At 34.7% G+C, this 19196-nt stretch overlaps 1 protein-coding gene across 3 annotated transcripts in view; it reads right to left on the bottom strand.

Moving 5' to 3' along the window:
- Nucleotides 1–5170, bottom strand: part of LOC128868881 (dentin sialophosphoprotein) — a 143762-nt gene extending 138592 nt beyond the window's left edge. For 2 of the 3 annotated variants that reach the window (XM_054111445.1, XM_054111446.1), the window contains exon 1: nt 4718–5170. The gene's annotated coding sequence lies outside the window, so the exon portion shown is untranslated. Of the gene's footprint in view, nt 1–614; nt 2571–4717 lie in introns of those variants that run through there. The other variant, XM_054111444.1, reaches the window with a different exon arrangement.
- Nucleotides 5171–19196: the final 14026 nt, after the last annotated feature.

The following is a 19196-nucleotide window of genomic DNA, read 5'->3' as shown; positions in this document are numbered from 1 at the left end:
TCTTTTTTTTTTATTTTAAGTTTTCAAACTTTTAGCTTATTAGTTTTCAAATTTTTTTTCTATTTAATTATAGTTTGTTAATTTTGTTTCTTACTTCTTTTTTATTTTATATTATTTTCATCTTATATTCTTTAATCTTTTTAAATTTTTGTTGTGTTCTTAATTTAGTTAAATTTTATTTTATTTCTTTCAGTTTAATTTTTTTTTTGTTTTTCATAACTTAATTTAATTTAATTTAATTTACTTTATTTTATTTTAATTTAATTTAGTTCAATTTAATTTAATTTAATTTAACTTTATTTTATATACTTTTGCATTTTTTTATATTTGTTTTTACTTATATTAATTTTTTTTATTTTACTTTATATTTATTCTTTTTTTTTGTACTTTATATTTGTTCAGTTTATTTAATCCTTTTAAATTTTGTTGTTTTTGGATTTTATTTAACTTCGTTCAATTTCTTTCGTTCGTGTATTCATGTCCAATGACAAATATCACTCATACGCCACCGAACCAGGCACGTCACAACACACTAAACCACACCACTACGTCACTACGCTACCACTCCACATCAACAGTTCTGCATCTAAATACAATTTTTGATTGTAAATTACCTTCGACAAAGCATGTAAAATTCTTCTCTTAAGAAAAGTTAAAGCTAATTTAATTTAATTCATTTCATTTCCTTTACGGTCTGTTGACTTGCGTTTTATTTATGTAATAACATTTAAATTGCACTTGCTGCCATTAGCCAAATTCACTCTGCGCACACGTCCTTCGCACGCCACACAAATCGCACTGGCGGGTCCACGTAATGGCTTTGGCCAAAGTCTAAGCGTGTACGCATTAGAGCGCACGCCATAGCATTGCAGCGATTTACAAAGATGTTCCTTAGTTTATTTTTTACGCTGGCTCTCTATTATTGTTTGTACCCAAAATAGTGCCACAAAAAGGCGCCAAACACATACATTCACACAAAAAATGCATAATTATCGTAAAAAGAAAGTCATGGCCATGGTCAACTTAAGTGAATTGTTTAGCCAGTGTGAACTACAGCATGTAGTCGCCAGCTATACCATAAGAGGCTGCAATGAACTTTTTTTTTGTTTTTAGGAAGAAAAACAATTTTTTTGGTTTATTTTGAGTACAATTTACTAAATTTAATGTGCATCTAATGAATAGTGCGCTTCGTTTGTTTCATTTGAGTGAGCTTTTTTTACCTACATCAAAGAAAACGAAGTCCATTCATCAGCCACGTTAGCGCTATCGCCCACTGCTCATGGCAACCAATCAAACGCGCCCTCTATTTACATACATTTGGTCTGCAACATTTACGTAGGCACATGCACACAAAGGCATGTATGTAAGCATGACCGCATAGAATGAGTGATGCTTTCATTTATCACCTCCCCATCACACCTCCGGTTGATTGGTTGTAAATTCTCAAATGATAGTGCTTTGTTGTTTGTGACGTCATTGTTAAGGTGCTGATGAAATGTTTAAATAAAGTGAATTCATTAAATTAAATTGTCACTGTGTACTGTCAGCATTTACTTAGAGTGTAAAAAAATATAATATAAATACACGGGCGTTAGCTACAAAGTACAAGTGGATGAATGTAGTTTTTTGCAATACGGAAGAGCGATAATCAAAATAAACAAGTGCCTTTCTTAACCTTGTAGCCACTGGCATTATATGCTGGCGCTTAATATATAAGTATGGTAAATACCTCAAATTAAGGTCAGATGAAGTGTGTAATCTTCCGATAAATTGCCGCTTTTATTGACTAAGCGGTTTTGGAAGACTTCAGAACTACGAGTTAACAAATTTAGTTGTCTCACGGAAAAATTTATGCTAATTGGCGTAAACTATTTCTTTACTTTGTTGTTCCTATGCTTAATGCCTATTCCTTGTTCCTAAGCAACGACAGGTGGGCACTTCCACCACTTAGGACCGGTAGCGACAGGCTAATCACCTACCCTGTCAGAAATCAAATAGATTAACGAAACCAACTCAAGACAAGATTTGTCGAGGCCCTACGCACCCGTGAGGAGTGAACAAGGAGAAAACAAATTATTTACTAGGTCTTAGCCCCACGTTGACTCCAGCGAATGTTGCACCATGTGCTTCATTTAATTATCTCAAATCACTGCATATGATTGGTAAACCTGGCAAAGACATAAGAATTAAGGGAGGAGCCTGGTTTATAAGGTCAAAAAAATCTATTTTTTTTTCGTTTTAAGCGATTCCTTATATATTTCAGAATATTCACACAAAGTTACAGAGCCTAATTCTCAATATTTCCGTAGATACAAAGCCAAAGGTAGGCGAGCGTTAGGTAGTTACGCTGTGACCGGACAGCTATAGTACAAACTTTATCTTCTTTTCTCGACTTTTCATTTTTATGATTGCTTTGAATTGGTGTACATGAATGAAAAAAAAACTAATGAACCTTCTGAAATGAATTATAGCTTGTTCCCTTCAATATTAAATTCTCTTCTATTTGAACTAACAAAATAGATAAAAAAAAATTTTTCAAGATTTTTATACCAGTTGAAGTGAATTTTTTTTTATAGAAAGGCATTTTTTTCTTTAAAACCTCCAAAAAGTTGAAATTTTTGAATTTTTCTCAGTTTTCTTAGTTAATCTAGAATAAAAAATCATGATAATTAGAAATCCATTTGAATTTTTTGCTTTAGATAATAATTACGAGCTGTATCTTGTACGCCAGTTTTAAACTCCAGCGTTGCAGCGCTCTACAAATTTTTATGTTAAACATTTTTTTCAACTTATTTTAACCAGTACAAAAATTTTTTATACTTTTTAAATGTTCATTAGAAGATAGAAAAAACTTTACAGTGCTAAATTAATTTTTTCCTTAAAAAACAAATCGCAAAGAGATGCAATTTTTAGACCTCATAAACCAGGCTCCCCCCTTAAGCCAAGCATTCTCATACCGGCCAATTAGTCTATTATCTGTACTTTCGAAACTTTTCGAAAAGTTCCTCTTGCAGAAGATAAAGCCCTTCTATACAAGTAGAGCGTTTTTGGAGCGCAATTCTGATTCATTGAGTAAGTGGGTACTTTATTTCTCCGAAGTAGAGTCACCCTTCTGTTGCTGGTATCTCATATAGTTAAAGCTCTTCAGTGCCTCGAATTCGTAGCTATCAGCAGGCTTGAAAGTACTAAAACGAAAACTCAATTCAATGACTTTTCTTTATATGACTTTAATATGTATTTGCTTTCTTTTGTAATTAAAATATATGAGAGAGAGATGTAAGAAAAAGAAGAGTTATGGGCACAATTGTTTAGACTGGCGTTATCGATATCATTAGCGTGCGCCAGTTTCCTCTCTTATAGAAGTTGGTTCTTCAACGAATAAATGCAGTAGAACTACAAATCTTCATTATTAGATTAAAAAAATCACTCGATTTTCAATTTTTCATTTCATTAAATTTTTCGAAAAACTTACTTGATATTAAAAAGATCGGTGCCGTAATGAATAACAGAAAAAAATAATCTTCAAAAATATTTTCTAATAACGGTCGTATCTGGTGATAGAAAAATCTCATGAAGTTCTCCCTAAGGCTGCAAAGGTTTTTATGGATATTTTATAACATTTTTTAAATTCGGATTAAAAACCATGACCATGCTAACCCGATGCATCCACTTTGAAGACTACCTGTTTAAAGAGAAATGGGACAAAGTTTACTGGGTATATCGAGGGAGGTGTTTAGCATATCTTCCTCAACTGCTCATTATGCTCGCTTCAGCCCGAGCTAAAGGCTAACTTTGAGCCCACATCACTACTACATTCGATATAATTCGGAAACATAAAATATACATTTTCAGACCAATCGGCTACCAAGTCCCTGGAAATTACGTAGCTGATTTCAAAAAAGGCCCTTCTCTGAGCGAGGTGGCTGAAACATTTTGTACTCACATCGTCTGTGTTCCAGGTATTGGAAATTTTAAAACCCACGATCTACATCACCATGACACGGCTCTTCCTATCAATGAAAAAAATGAGACACCACGCATCTCTTCATAAACTTGAGCACTTTTAATAAATGAAAAGCTATCCACAATTGCAGAGCGTAAAGAGCAACTTGCGAACGCTCAGCAACTTTGTCTGTCTATAATTTACACGTATTGCGCTATTCAATCTTCAGAATGAGAAATTTTTCACTTTTAACTGGGTACTACTTGGGTTAACGCCGACGATTTCTGTAGAATTTGCTGACAATTGGAGGAGGCTACAACAATTAAACACCTCTACCCCAGCCAAATACTTGACAGATGCACAGCAAATATTTATTTGAGACGTTTGAAATATAATAAAATTTATTTTTTAGAGGAAAACTGAAAAAACAAACAGCCGATTGAGTTCAAACTCAGAGAATAAGTTTATCTTCAAGCCACATAGAAGAAAATGGCAATATTTCCCCATAGCACCACCTATGGTCGATATAACTCTAAAAAATCGTACTTTGGTCCGATTTGGCTCATAGGAACAGAAATCTTTTACCGCTAACTTTATTGAGCTACAACGAAGCGCGACCGGGTATACCAGCATAACCTTAAAATTAGATTAACTAAAATACCTGTATATCTGTCTCAGATTTATGTTTAGAGGAATAAAAATCTTGTAATTTTTATGTCTTAAAGTATAAACAAAATAAGTGAAGCAGAAATTAAACTTGAAGCGCTTCCTTACCTTTCCTCGCTCAAGTATAATTCGGTGAATGATTTTTGGTTGAATTTTTCCGATTTTTGTTGATTTTGATTTACCTGCCTTTTTCTTCGAACCAATACAAAGACTTAAAGATCGCAAATAATTGGCTTTGCATGGACTTCGCTTTGATTACTTTGCCTAAGCGATATTTCTTTTACTTTTTCACAATTCACTTCCTCGCCTTTTCACGCTTTAACTATACTTTAGCAATTTTAAAGCGTGCCAAAACGACTTTCACTGCTTTAAACGCTTGAACACTTTTACACTTTTTGCAATAAATTTCTACAAGCTAGGTGGAAAAAATGAATACTCAATCGCAAGTAACGACTCTAGCATCGAAAAACTCCCACTTTTGGCGCATTAGCTGTTATGTGCGCGACCCAACGACCGACTGTTGCCGTTTAAAAGCTGTAGCGCACTAAAATCATTAGAAATGCAATCAAATCGACAAAGCCTCCGCGACAATGTCACCAAAGCGAACTGGCCTGCATTTGCGCTTCTATCCACGGCCATTGCTTTGCAATTTTTGCTACATACTTTTATTGTTGTTGCGGTGCACTTGAAATGCGCAAATCTTCCATAAAACAAATATGCTCGATTAAAATGTGCGGGCGTTAACGGATATAAATATTTGCACAGATAAATGCATAAGACCAAGCATTGAAGCGTGGCGGCGAAGTCACGCACACATGCATATGCACATTCCTCCCGACAGCATCTGAGTGCACCAGTGCGTATGAGTATTGTAGGTGAATTCACTCATACAAAGGATACACAAAAGCAGAATTTATTAGGCCGTTAATATTTTTGAAAGGTAAAAGAAAATGTTTGTTGCTATAGATCTCACACTGAATAGGGGAGCATGTTTTGGAGGGTATTTAAGTCGTACCAAAGAGGTGGAACGGTTTGTAAAACTAATTGATTCATATTATAAATATTTTTGTTTGGCACTTTGCTCTGGCATGCTTCGACATTCGAATGTAATAATTTATCGATGAAATTTGGCCGAAAATTTATCGCATTTATTTAACGCTTTGATTAATGTTCGAATGATAAACTGCGGTGGCGCGTTGCTCGGAGTCGATTGATCACAGACACAGGGAAATGTCGCCAGTAAGGCGCGAAATTTGCGAGCAATGAAATAAAAATAAAATAAAATATAAAAAAAAAAACAAAAAAGAAAATTTAATAAAATAAAATAAAATAAAATAAAATAAAATAAAATAAAATAAAGTAATATAAAATAAGAATAAAAAAAAATAATTATAAAATATAAAAAATATAATATTAAATAAAATTAAATAAAAAATTCAAAATTAAATTAATTAAAATAAAGTGCAATAAACTAAAATGGAATAAACAAATTAAAATTAAATAAAAAAGATAAAACAAAATAAAGTGAAATAAAATAACCATACAAATTTAAGTTAAAATATACCATAAAAAGACTACAAAATAAGAAATAAGACAAATAAAAAAAAAATTAGAACAAAAATAAGAACCAAAAATTACAAAAGTAAAAAAAATAAAAAGTAAAATAAAATAAAATAAAAAAATACAAAAAAAAATCATAAAATAAAATAAATACAAAAATATAATTAGAAATATGTTAAATAAAAAAAAAAATAAGATGAGATGAAATAAAATAGATAAAATATAATGATATAAAAAATTATGTAAAATAAAAATAAAACTACAAATTTCATAAAACAAAATTAGCAAAAAATATAATAGGACTATGAATAAGTTCGTGCGGTTTACAACAGATGGCGTAACTTGATTATTATTCCATCGATCCACATTTCCAAACATTCATTGGAGAGCTACTGTCGTAAGGCACAAACGTCAGTATAAGTTTTTTATTTGAAGCGTAAACAACAATATTTTTACCACACTTGAAAATGTCGAATTTCGTGCCAAATAATGTGTTTTTGCGGGGAATTCTTCTTCATTATTTTAATATGAAGAAAAAAGCAGCCGAAAGTCATCGTATCTTGGTGGAAGTTTATGGTGAGCATGCTCTATCTGAGCGAACGTGCCAGAAGTGGTTTGCACGCTTTAAAAGTGGTGATTTTGGCTTGGAAGACGAAGAACGCGAGGGTGCGCCGCCAAAGTTCATGGATACCGAATTGGAGGAATTGCTCGATCAAGATCCGGCTCAAACGCAAGAAGAGGTTGCAAAAACTTTGGGAGTTGATCAATCAACCATTTCCAAACGTTTAAAAGCCATGGGAATGATCCGAAAGGTAGGCCATTGGGTGCCGTATGAATTGAAGCCAAGAGACGTTGAACGCCGTTTTATGGCATGCGAACAACTGCTTCAACGGCACAAAAGAAAGGGTTTTTTGCATCGAATTGTGACTGGCGATGAAAAGTGGGTCCATTACGACAATCCAAAACGTCGGGCAACGTATGGATACCCTGGCCATGCTTCAACATCGACGTCGGCGCAGAATATTCATGGCCTGAAGGTTATGCTGTGTATCTGGTGGGACCAGCTGGGTGTTGTGTATTATGAGCTACTGAAACCGAATGAAACGATTACGGGGGATGTCTACCGACGACAATTGATGCGTTTGAGCCGAGCACTGCGAGAAAAACGGCCGCAATACGCCGATAGGCACGACAAAGTTATTTTGCAACATGACAATGCTCGGCCACATGTTGCACAAGTGGTCAAAACATACTTAGAAACGCTCAAATGGGATGTCCTACCCCACCCGCCGTATAGTCCAGACCTTGCGCCATCCGATTACTATCTCTTCCGATCGATGCAACATGGCCTGGCTGACCAGCACTTCCGTAATTACGATGAAGTCAAAAAATGGATCGATTCGTGGATTGCGGCAAAACCGACCGAATTTTTCACAAAGGGAATCCGTGAATTGCCAGAAAGATGGGAAAAAGTAGTAGTAAGCGATGGACAATATTTTGAATATTAAATTTGTAACCATTTTACGTCAATAAAGTTTCAAATTTCGAAAAAAACCGCACGAACTTATTCATAGTCCTATTAATAAAAGTAGAAAATTAAATAAATTTTAAAAAGTAGAATAAAAGCATAAATTGAAATGAGGTAAAATAAAACTGAAACAAAATTGAACAAAATATCAAATAACAAAAAGTAAAATAAAAAAACCTTAAAAAATGCAATAAAAAAATTCAAACAAATAAATAACTAAACGCTTGTTGGCAGGATAAGAGGTAGTTTCCCTCCGCCAAGCCAACTTTTGCACCTCAACATTCAGTTACACAGCGCACTTTAATTTGAAAATTCAGTGATAACTGAAGTTGCGGAGTGGGCCAGAACTAAACCGCAACTTGTCGGATTTAAAGGCAAACATTGTCGAAAAGCGATCCGAAAATTGAGCGCGAGGTCTTTACTTACTGAAAAGGGAAAATATATTTGCTGACGTCGATTTTCTTACAGGTTAATAAAAATCTAATATAAGGAAATATACAGAGGCACTCTTTCGAACATTTTCTACAAGCTGGAAGAACGACGAGTGGAAGAAATAAATATTTCAACTTCTTTGTTATTACCCCAATTTATAAAGACGGCGTCTTCATTTGTTTACTTTTTTATAGTTACTCTAAAATCAGATGGGATATATTAAACGGCCTCGGTAGTCTAGCGTACGTACACTAGCATGCCATCCCAGAGGTTGTGGGTTCGAATCGAGAAAAAAAATCGCACTCCTCAACCCCAAAAAACACGTATGTGGCTGCTAAAATGAAGATAAATAAAGAAAAACACATAGTTACACATTTCATCAGTGGCGCCAGCAAGAGAAATCGGGTAACCGCGGTAATAGCGCAGACACACCAAATTTAGCTAAGTCCTCAACCATCTGTGCGATGCTTTTGGCAGAAAAACGTGAAACACAGATGGCGCTCCAAGCAGTAAGAAGGTGTTGTTCCTAAGCAACGACAGGTGGGCATTCCCACTACTTAGGACTGATAGCGGCAAGCTATCCTGTCAGAAATACAAAAACAAAAAACAGATTAACGAAACCAACGCACGACTAAGTCTTGTCGAGGCCCTATGCTCCCGAGAGGAGTGAACAAGGAAGAAAAAATTATGCTGAAATGCATAAGGAATGCCGGTCGGTTCGGTAAATGGGTAATCTGGAATCGCTTAATCAAAATTAGCTACTACTTTTAGCCTAAATGTACCTCGGTTTTGCCGGCAGCCACTTCTAAACACCCACTTTGACAATAGCGGCCGATACAAAGCAAGCAATAACAAAGTCAATTAACGTAGAAATCTATTAACATGTTGAATAATGTTGTTATTATTATTAATTTAGATAAACTTTCCATGATAGCTTAACTACAAATTTAGGTAAATAATATTTTTTCATAATTACTTATGGAAATTTTCTTTTACATCGGGGTACAGGTTAAAGATGGGGTACAGCTTACATGGAAAGTCACTTAGCTGTTAGCGTATTTCAATTATCACCCTACTTTTTACTGAAGTTAACATAACTCTGAAGGTTTATTGAGATAAAGGAATATTTATAGTTATAGCTTAGGCGGAGTGACAGCCAAAGCTAAATCGATATTTTCGTCATTCATTTTGTTTATATGCAAAACTACATTCTTCCCCATACTAATATATATATTTACGTATATTTCAAAAGATTCGCTAACTGAACAAAACTTCAATACTCGACTGTACTACCACTGCTCTGGCTTTGAAACACAAAGAAATTTCGGTGAATACCCGTGGCACGTAATCGCGAATTTTGTGCAGTGGAATGAAATGTAGAGAAAAACGCCACGAATAGAACAAATTACTACAATTTACCATGTAGCGACAAAGTCTTTAAAAATAAATGCAGCTGATGCGCTACACCAACGAAAAGTTTTTAGTTTTCTTTAATGAAATTATTTTCGTATTTTCTAAGCAGTGTTGCTTGGCGTTGCAAAGGCCAAAGAACTAGCACAGTATTCTCGAATAGCGAAATAAATCGCCGGGCACCTCAAATTGCATTTGAACACAGAGCGCAAGCAGACATGCCACCCACATTTTTGCATGTATGAGTGCTGAATGAGAAAAACTTTGGCCAAAAAAGAAAAAGAAGAGCAAGTATTTGCATCAACATCGCTTAATTCGATTTCGTTTGTATTTCCTCGAAACTTTTTGTAAACTTTTTTATCTCAGCTGATATTTACTGCTCTTTGCTGCTGCTTGGCTGCTTTGATTCCTACTGCATGCACGACTCACTGCTTCATAGCATAGAAAGAGCGTTAAGAGCTGCTGGCATTGGTCAAGGCTAAGCAGTTGAGCGAAGCACCACCAATGGCATCTAACTATGAGCTGTTTTCCGAAGTTTTTTGTTCCTCGTATTTTATTTTGACCATAAAATTGCATTTTGCTCTTTCGCTAGCTCACAGTTCAATCAGCATAAAAAATTTGTATTTTTGAACACATTTGCATGCGATTTGAATAGGAAGCAGAATAATTGTAATATTTTTTTAAGTAAATTGAGTATTTGAGTATATTTAAAGGAGAATGGAGAAAGGAAAGGACTCTCTACAAAGTTTTTTTTTTTTAATTTTGGATATGTAGAATATATGAAAATCTATTTGAAAATCTGCAGAGTAAATCCAGTACATTTCTATACCTAATTTCTCTAATATTTCACATGAAGAGGAGGAGGGATTCTTTTAGTGGTCACACCACTCGACGCAGTAGACGACGATCGCTGTAAGTGCCGTGGCATTTGAATACTACCTCACTCAACAAAATGAAACAAAATTTATACAGTACCACGATTTGATTTCGTGGCACCATTTCTCTCTAGTAGTGCTTTGAAAATTTGTCTAGCAGTCGAACAGTGACAAAAACCACTGCTATCACAATGCAAACTCTCTCTCTCTCTCTCTCTCTCTCTCTCTCTCTCTCTAACACATACATATGAGAACTTCAAGGATGATAGATTGCAAGGTCTCGGTTAGTCTAGCATAATTGTGAGAATAACTTCGGCTGCCACGTCATCGGGGGTTCGGCAGCAGAATTCACGCACTCGACCAATCAGTAATTGTTCACACGACAAGAGTAATATGAGTGGAGGCTGTGATGACTTTTTCGTATATAAATCTGAGATTGTGTCGTAAAGAATCCGCTGCCACATCCACTGTTACGTCAGCAAATCAGCTGATTTTTTCAAAATGGCTGATGGTTTAATGTTGGCAGCACCTTCTGAACTCTGTCCAACGTGGATGTACCTTACATATACAACACATGGGCTGCAAAGTCCCGCGCCTAACACATAGATGGCACTCGTTTTATTGCAATCACTCCTTTTTCAGTTAGAACTAAACTTAAAAAGACAGCTGCTAAAATTTCATGACATTCTATTCATAAGTTCGTAAGTTATTGTGATAAGAGAGATGCTGCTTTGCTATTTTCAAAACAACGGATAAAAATAAAAAAGGGTGTAGCGTAGTACACATAACAGAAGTGAAACTTTCAAGACAGACAAAGAAAGAGGGAGAGACCCGAGAGAGAATGAGAGAAAGAGAGAGAGAGAAAGAATATATATCTAAATAAATTCACAACATTTGCAGAGAATACAAATAGACAAAATTTACAAAAAACGGAGAAGGTTCGACCGGTGTATGTAAACGCCGGGCACAAACCGTGGCAAGAACGCGTACTATTGCGAGCGTTTATCGCCCGCACAAACGCAGCGAATCCAGGACCGCAGCAATGGCACAAATTACCGCAAGGCAATAACAATAATGCTGAAAACAGTGAAGCCCGCACGGAATTTCCTTACCGCATGCCCTTACCGTGCACAAAACTGAGCAAAACTATTTCCCGTAGATAACAGCTGTTTTAGTTGGTTACATACATACAAACAATATTTACAAAATACATCAGTGACAAAATGGACGAAGAAGACATCGAAATTTGCGAGTTATTTCTGAATTTATTTCAACTATATATTTTATATAAAAAATACAAGGACCAAAAAAAGTGCAGAAGGTATAAAGTTCGGCCATTAAATAGGAATTGGGGCACAAGTGGTTATCAAATCCAAGTGTTCCGCCGAATGAAAACATTGGAGTCTGATGAATTGTTTTCACACACAAGGATGTCCCCGCCTGTGCATGAGCTGCTTTTAAAATTAGTGAGCAGTTCCTTGAGGAAGCCAAAACAGCGGATTGGTCCTGAGGAAAGACTATCTTTAGTTTTGCTGTATGCATATTGAGAAAGCGAGGCTTCAAGTCGATTAATATTTATTTCTTATTGGTTGTTTAGATATTTGTCACAAGGTGTATCTGTGAAGAGCATTGCATGGAATTATAAGTTAGGTGCAACGACTGTGCGCGAAATAATACAGGAAACTTGTGAAGTTATCTGGCGGCTACTTTCTCCAGTTTACGTTAGCGAACCTACAGAATCCCAGCACAGGGATATTGCGAAGGGTTTTTTTGATATGTGGAACATTCCAAATTGTGTTGGTGCAATCGATGGCAAGCATGTTGCAATCATAAATCCGACGCCGGAATAGATAGCACTTTATAGTCCGCACAAGCACTAGCCAGGAAACGGAAATATGTGCAAAAAGTAGGCACCAAAACCAAACGCCAAAAAATTGGGACAAAAACGCCCCAAACAGTAGGCACCAAGGAAATATAACGCCGAAAAGTAGGCACCAAAAATATATTTCCTACAAGTTTGCACCAACAAACAAGCGCCAAAAATTAGGCAGTGTTCTTTCTCACTAGAAATTAGCAACCACAAGAAAAAACTCATGAAAAATAGCCTAGAGTGTATCTAAGATATACATATATAATATAAAGTATAGCTCTCTCTCTCATTTTCCTCTACGTTATATCTTTTTTTTCTCTCGCGGAAGGAAAATGCACAAAACGTTGCATGGCTTTGAAATTTTACTCTCGTCCATTGACGCCTAAGAAATTTTACTTCAAAAAATTTTGTGTTTTAAATTTACACTGCTTCTTGAGGGGGAAAAGCAATGGCGAAGCAATGGCTTGAAAAGAGTTATGGGGACTCCGCTTCATCAGAAACAACAATAAAACAATGGTTTCCTGACTTCCAACAGCGTACAGGACGTCCAAATGCTCAGCGGTAAAAAATTTAACTCGCATGAAGAGGTTATCGCTGAAACTGGGGCCTATTTTGAAGCAAAAAATAAATCGTTCTACAAAAAGTGGTATTGAAATGTTAGAGCGGCGCTGGAATGATTGCGTTGTTTTTGTTTGTTTGCGAATTTTTTTTGTTAGGCCCGGGACTTTTCAGCCCACGTGTTATATGGAGGAAAATTCGCATCTTCTTATGCAAAAAAATTATCAAAACCCAACGCAATTTTTGAGCAACTCCAAACTTTCACTTTAAACTTTACATTGAGTGAACTATTGAAAGGCACACCCAGAAGTTTTTTAAATATTTTTAACAAAAAGTTGGATATTTTGATGTTATTTTGAACGTTGAAAATTTTCTGGATTTTGTACAAAGTTTCCAATTTTGTTTTTGAATTTTGTTTATTAAATAAAACAAATTTTGCCATTCGCAGAAATTATAATCGTGGCATTCAAGTTTTTCAGCAACCATTTCCTGCCCCATTTGTGGGTCTTCTCCAATTCCGGGCTTTTGAACCACAGCCACACTTGTCAGTGGCCGTAGATGTTGGGCTATATTCAGGAGACTCGTTCTGAACAAAAAAATGTATGGCCTCGACTCTGCATAGCCACTTCAGCAGCGCCAGGAGGGATTGTTCGTTCTCGCTATTTGCTATTTGGCACACATTAAATATTTCCACATTCTCGAAGTTACACAGAAATCCATAAAGAATGTCAAACAGCATCTCATGCTGTGATGGCAATGGAATTTCTACCAACTCTTTTTCAATAGATTTACGTTTTCTTGTCTCCGACTTGACTTTTTGCAGTGCAGCTTAAAATGTCATAATAGAAAAATCATAATTCCAATGCCAAATCAAGTAAAATCTTTTTATTTGTCTAAAAATGTATTCAGTATTCGGAACTAAGTAAACTTTTGTTAGTCAGCTCGTACAATAACAAATTGTATTTTTTACATATGCATAGGAAATGTACATACATGTATGTGCTTTTGCTGTCTTCCATTTAAATCATTACATTTTCCCACCAACCGAGTTTCAAATGCAATACTACGAGTACACAAACATACCCGCGCTCACGCTACTGTTTGGCAATGACAAATCCCAGCACTTTGTCCGTGGCTTATATTGCTCATATAACAACTTTATTTATGACAACTTTTAAATTTTATGTATCTTTTTTTCAAATTTTTCGCTGTCGTTTTTCCCACCACAATTGAGTATCGTTTGTTTTCCAAATGTATCCATTGTTTTGTGGCGTATAGCCGCCTCATATTGTCTTGTAAGCGAGCAAAAGAAAATCAACAAAAAACAATACCAAAAATAATAAAAGCCTTACCAAAAGGGGGTTTACCATGCAGCAACCAAGTGCTTGGGCGCTCGTATGCATTTGTTAATGCAATATACAAAGGGTTTTCCAATCGGTGCGCGTGAACTTTGAATAATGTGTGGCAGTCTTATTGAGATAGGGGGTTAGGGGCAGTCAGAATTTTCAAAAAAATTGAATTTTTTTTGCATTTCCTTAATAATAATATCTTAAAAATATTGTGTGAAAATTTGAAGTGAATCCGACAAATACTTTTTGAATTATTCAACAATTAACAAAGGCAGCTCCGGAGCGACCGAGAGCAAGTAGCAAAACTTTAAATGCGTTTTTCTCATAACTGTTTTTTTTTTATTGGTGATCACTGTAACTTAAAAACCGCTTGATAGATTTCAATAATATGTTTACTGCTTTTGAAAAACATAAAACTTCGTGCCTGATCGAAGGACTTTTTTTTCAAAAATTTTGATTTTTTTTACATTTAATTGTCGGTTTTTCTCTCGAAAATCTGGACAATATTTCCTGAGGCCACCATATTGTTAATTTTGAAAAAAGAAAAAGCTTCGATCAGGCACAAGATTATCTATTAATAAAACTAATTTCTCTTGTCCGATTGATTTTAGATGAATCTCCAAGGACTTCACCTCAAGGGACTTCTGGAGAAACGGGCCCCACACAAACAGCGATAACTTTTACAATTATTAATTTTTGTTTTTTGAAATTTTGCTAAAGTCAAGTCGAAGCCTGATGTATTAATGCTATGTTTTTATTTTTGTAAAATAAAGCAATTGACTGGCAAAAAAAATGATTGAAAATCATCATTTTTTCGGGCCTCTCGGGGTAACCCCTTAAGCTACAACTGCCAAATTTTAGAGATTTATAATTTGTGTTTTTTCGGGGCGCAATGGACGTGCAACTCCATTGTGGTCTATTGTGCTTGCGCGTGAGTTTTCTGTTGAATTTGGGTATCTCCTTATGCTTTTTGATCTATATTACCAAAGGATTTAGAGTTGCACCACTAAGAAGTGTCGAGTCTTCTTCTTACGCGAGCTGCATATTCGCAGAGGATGCGCTCTTGAGTTACATCATACAGTTTGGGGTTATTGTTTGTTGAATTCTTGGTTTGGGAAAATTATAATGGAGAGTCACCACAGCCCTAAAAATCTTCCTACTTTACTATCCACTTATTGCATACCACGAATTGGAAGATGTATGGGCCATATAATTTGTATTATTATTATTATTATTTATGATTTATTATTTACTAGCTTTAACCCGCGGCCCGTTCGCGTAGGAGTAGTTCTGAGGAATTTAGGATATGTAGAATTACAAACAATAATTTCATTCAAGCAAAATTATTTTTATTAATTTTCTATCTCAAATCGTTTTTGAACTTTGCATTTGGGTCATAGTTGAACAGCTTATGCGGATTATGAAGTCTAGAGTGTGCTATAAATATGGGAAATAGGAAAAACTAATATTTTTTAGATTAAATTTAAGCAAATATTCGATTATTAGTGACGAATACGAGTGCTGGCGCGGCCTGGGGGCTGTGGGAAGGGAGTTCCATCATAAAAACATGCCTATAACCTTCATTGGGTGAAAATATGAATGTATGCAAATTTTTACGTCATTTGGTGTTGTCGTTTCGTAGTGATGCGCGGACAACGTACAGACATTCACCTTTATAGTATATATATATAATTGGCGCGTACACCATTTTTGGGTGTTTGGCCGAGCTCCTCCTCCTATTTGAGGTGTGCGTCTTGATGTTGTTCCACAAATGGAGGGGCCTACAGTTTCAAGCCGACTCCGAACGGCAGATATTTTTATGAGGAGCTTTTTCATAGCAGAAATACACTCGGAGGTAGTTAGAATTATAAAAAAATTTAGAATTAAAAAACAAGTTTTCGATTTATTAAAAAATTATTAGAATTTCTAAAAACATTTAAAATTAAAAAACAATTATTCGATTTATTAAAATTTATTAGAATTATTAGAAAAGTATTCGATTTATTAAAAAAATATTAGAATTATTAAAAATTTTAGAATTAAAAAGCCATTATTAGATTTATTAAAAAAATATGAGAATTATTAAAAAAAAATTAGAATTATTAAAAAATTCTAATTATTTATATATAAATAAAAAAAAATTCGAAATAAATTATTAAAAAATACTCATTAAAGTTTCACACTTTTTAATAGGAGTTTCTAGAAAAAGTACGAGTAAGCAGTTTTATGGAAGAAAACACTTAACACTGTTAGTAGAAAAAGAGGTAAAAAATCATCGTTATTTTTGAGCCGCCAATTTTGCGCAAAAATTTATAGAGCTATAAAACTGCATACTCGAAACTTTTCTAAAAAGTCGGATTAAAAAATTTGCAATTTTGATGAAACTTTTTTGGCGTTTTTTTTTAATATTCAGAAGGTTTGAAACTTAGATTTATAAGGTTTTTATGGGAGAATAAACAGTATTTTCAGAGGAAAATTTTCAAAATTAAATTTAAAAATATTTAATGGCAAAAAATTAGACTAAGTTGGCACTAAGTCCCTGTGCTATGCTTATGAAATGTAATGTAAATTTTTATAAACACAATTCATATTTATTTAAAACTTAAAATTTATTTTGAAGTGCCTCTATCGGAAACCCCACTATATGCATTTATGAGCGCATATACATGTATGTACATACCTATATATGTATGGTATATGTATGCATCAATGTATTAGCCAACTGAGCCGTTGGTCGTCGGCCAGCCAGCTACTTGCATATGGCTGACATGGTTGCTGAATTGAAATCTCATAACAATGGGCCATAAAGACAAATGCGCATATACATATTAATACAAAACAAAAAAAACACTACACATTTCTACAATTGTATGTACATAATGCTCTTATAATCTATTAGATCTTGCGAAAAATTACAGCCATTGTTTCTTGGAGCTGGAGCGCTGCAGCTGCAGTTGTAATGCGCTTTTCAGGCAACAAAATTAAAACAAATAAAATGGACTATGCTTACAATTGTTTTCATTTTTATTTTTACATTTTCCTTTTGTCCACTAATTTCCTATTCGTTTCCTTTGTTGACTTTGTGCTCACATTTATATTTCTATTATTTTTTTGTTCGATTTTTCTTAGCTTTTATTTACTTTTATGCCCACAGTGTTTGAATAATCGAATAATTTGTCTGTGGCCAAATTAAATTTACTTCCATAATTATATGCTTCCAATGTGCGATTTTAGCATTTTTTGTGCGATTAGCACCTGAGTTGCGATATGCTTTGGTCGTTGCTTACTTGTAGGAAAATTTGATAGTGCGAGTATAAAACAAAATGCAGGTAATACTTTTACTATTATTATTATTTATTATTAGATATATCAAAGAGCGAGTAATTAAATACAAACAAAGAGTACTTGCGCCATTACGATAATTACAAATTAATATAAAAAAAAATTAATCAAACCTGGATTCATCTTTACACACCAGAAACTAAGCAACAATGAAAACAATGGATTTCTCTCGATGAATCTGCTCCAAAGAAGACGAAGACAGTCCCATCGCCCGGAAAGGTGCCATAACCTTTTGGGATGCGACCGGCGTCATTTTTTAGGATTTTTTAGAAAAAGGAAAAACGATCACTGGACAGTGAGTTATTGGACCGCTTTCACAAAAAATTCGAGGAGACCAGGCTGCATTTGGCGAAAAAGGAGTTACTGTTTCACCACGATAACGCACCAGCACATACATATGTACATCCGGAGTTGTCGCCGCGAAACTGCATTATTGCGTTATGAATTGCTGCCGCACCCCCCGCATTCACCCATTCAGCGAATTTTTCTTGTTCCCTAAAATGAAGAAATGGCTCGCGGGAAAAAAGGTAGTTCAAACGAGGAAGTCATCGCCGAGACAGAGACGTATTTTGGAGAGTTCGAAAAATCCAATTTGTTGGAGGGTTTCAACAAAATGGGCGGAGCGTTGGGAGAAGTGTATCTTTCTAAAAGAGGACTATGTTGGAAAATTGAAAAAAAAAAATAATTTGAAAAAATGGTGTCTTCATATTTAACACGGGTACTTATTGAACCCGCAAGTCAGTCTATCAATCATGAAAAATCTGCTCATAAAAAACTATTTGCCGTTCGGGATCGGCCTAAAACTGTAGGTATCTCCATTCTTAAAAATAGGACTTTTTCCATCTAATAATGTACCCTTATAAAATACCCCTTGACAGTCAGTTTCGTGTTACCAGAATAACCCGAATTTATAGCCGGCCAAGGACTGTTTAGCAGTATGCCTTATACCTGTATATTTATGTTGCTACAATAACAACAACAAAAACAACAACAACGATGTTGCGCATTTTCTTTATAAAGCGAAGCCACGATAATGTTTTTAATATAAAAAGGAAATGTACAGTACCGTGAGAGAAATAAATTAATAAAAATCAACGAAAATTTTGAGCCACTTCAAATTTCCTCATACTCATACCCGAATTTAACGGGTTATAAAATTGGATATAATGAATTAAAAAGTTTACAATTTTAATGAAAATTTGTGGAATTTTTATAAACTTTGTACAAGGCTTGAAACTTGGATTAATATGGTTCCCGCTATAGAATGAAGTACATTTTTATAAAAAATAGTTAAAATTAATTTGAAAAAAAAAAAAAAATGGTCAGAACATTTCAATATGTGGCTCTCTTATCATTATTCCACTCACTATGTATCTGATATGGGCGCTTACTCAAATTCTATCCTAAAATTAAAAAGGTCAATAATTTGTAGTTAGCTGAGCCTGGACTTTCAATTCAAACCTGAGTTATTACAATCATTTTTGAAGTTGTATGATTTATGCTGAAAAACCCAAAAGTATTAGGTGCGCAACTAAGTTCTCGCTGTTTGTCAATGCCACCCGCAGTGTGTGCTAGTCGATTCTAACATAACCTAAACGTCATAAACCAAGCTTAGACGTATGGTAAACAAACTACTTCTTTAGTGATTTTGTTTCGGTATCAT

This window comes from Anastrepha ludens, chromosome 6 (genome assembly GCF_028408465.1).
Source record: "Anastrepha ludens isolate Willacy chromosome 6, idAnaLude1.1, whole genome shotgun sequence".
NCBI classification, from domain to species: Eukaryota; Metazoa; Arthropoda; class Insecta; order Diptera; family Tephritidae; genus Anastrepha; species Anastrepha ludens.
Note: the sequence above shows the minus strand (reverse complement) of the source record. Positions and strands in the feature narration are given on the sequence as shown.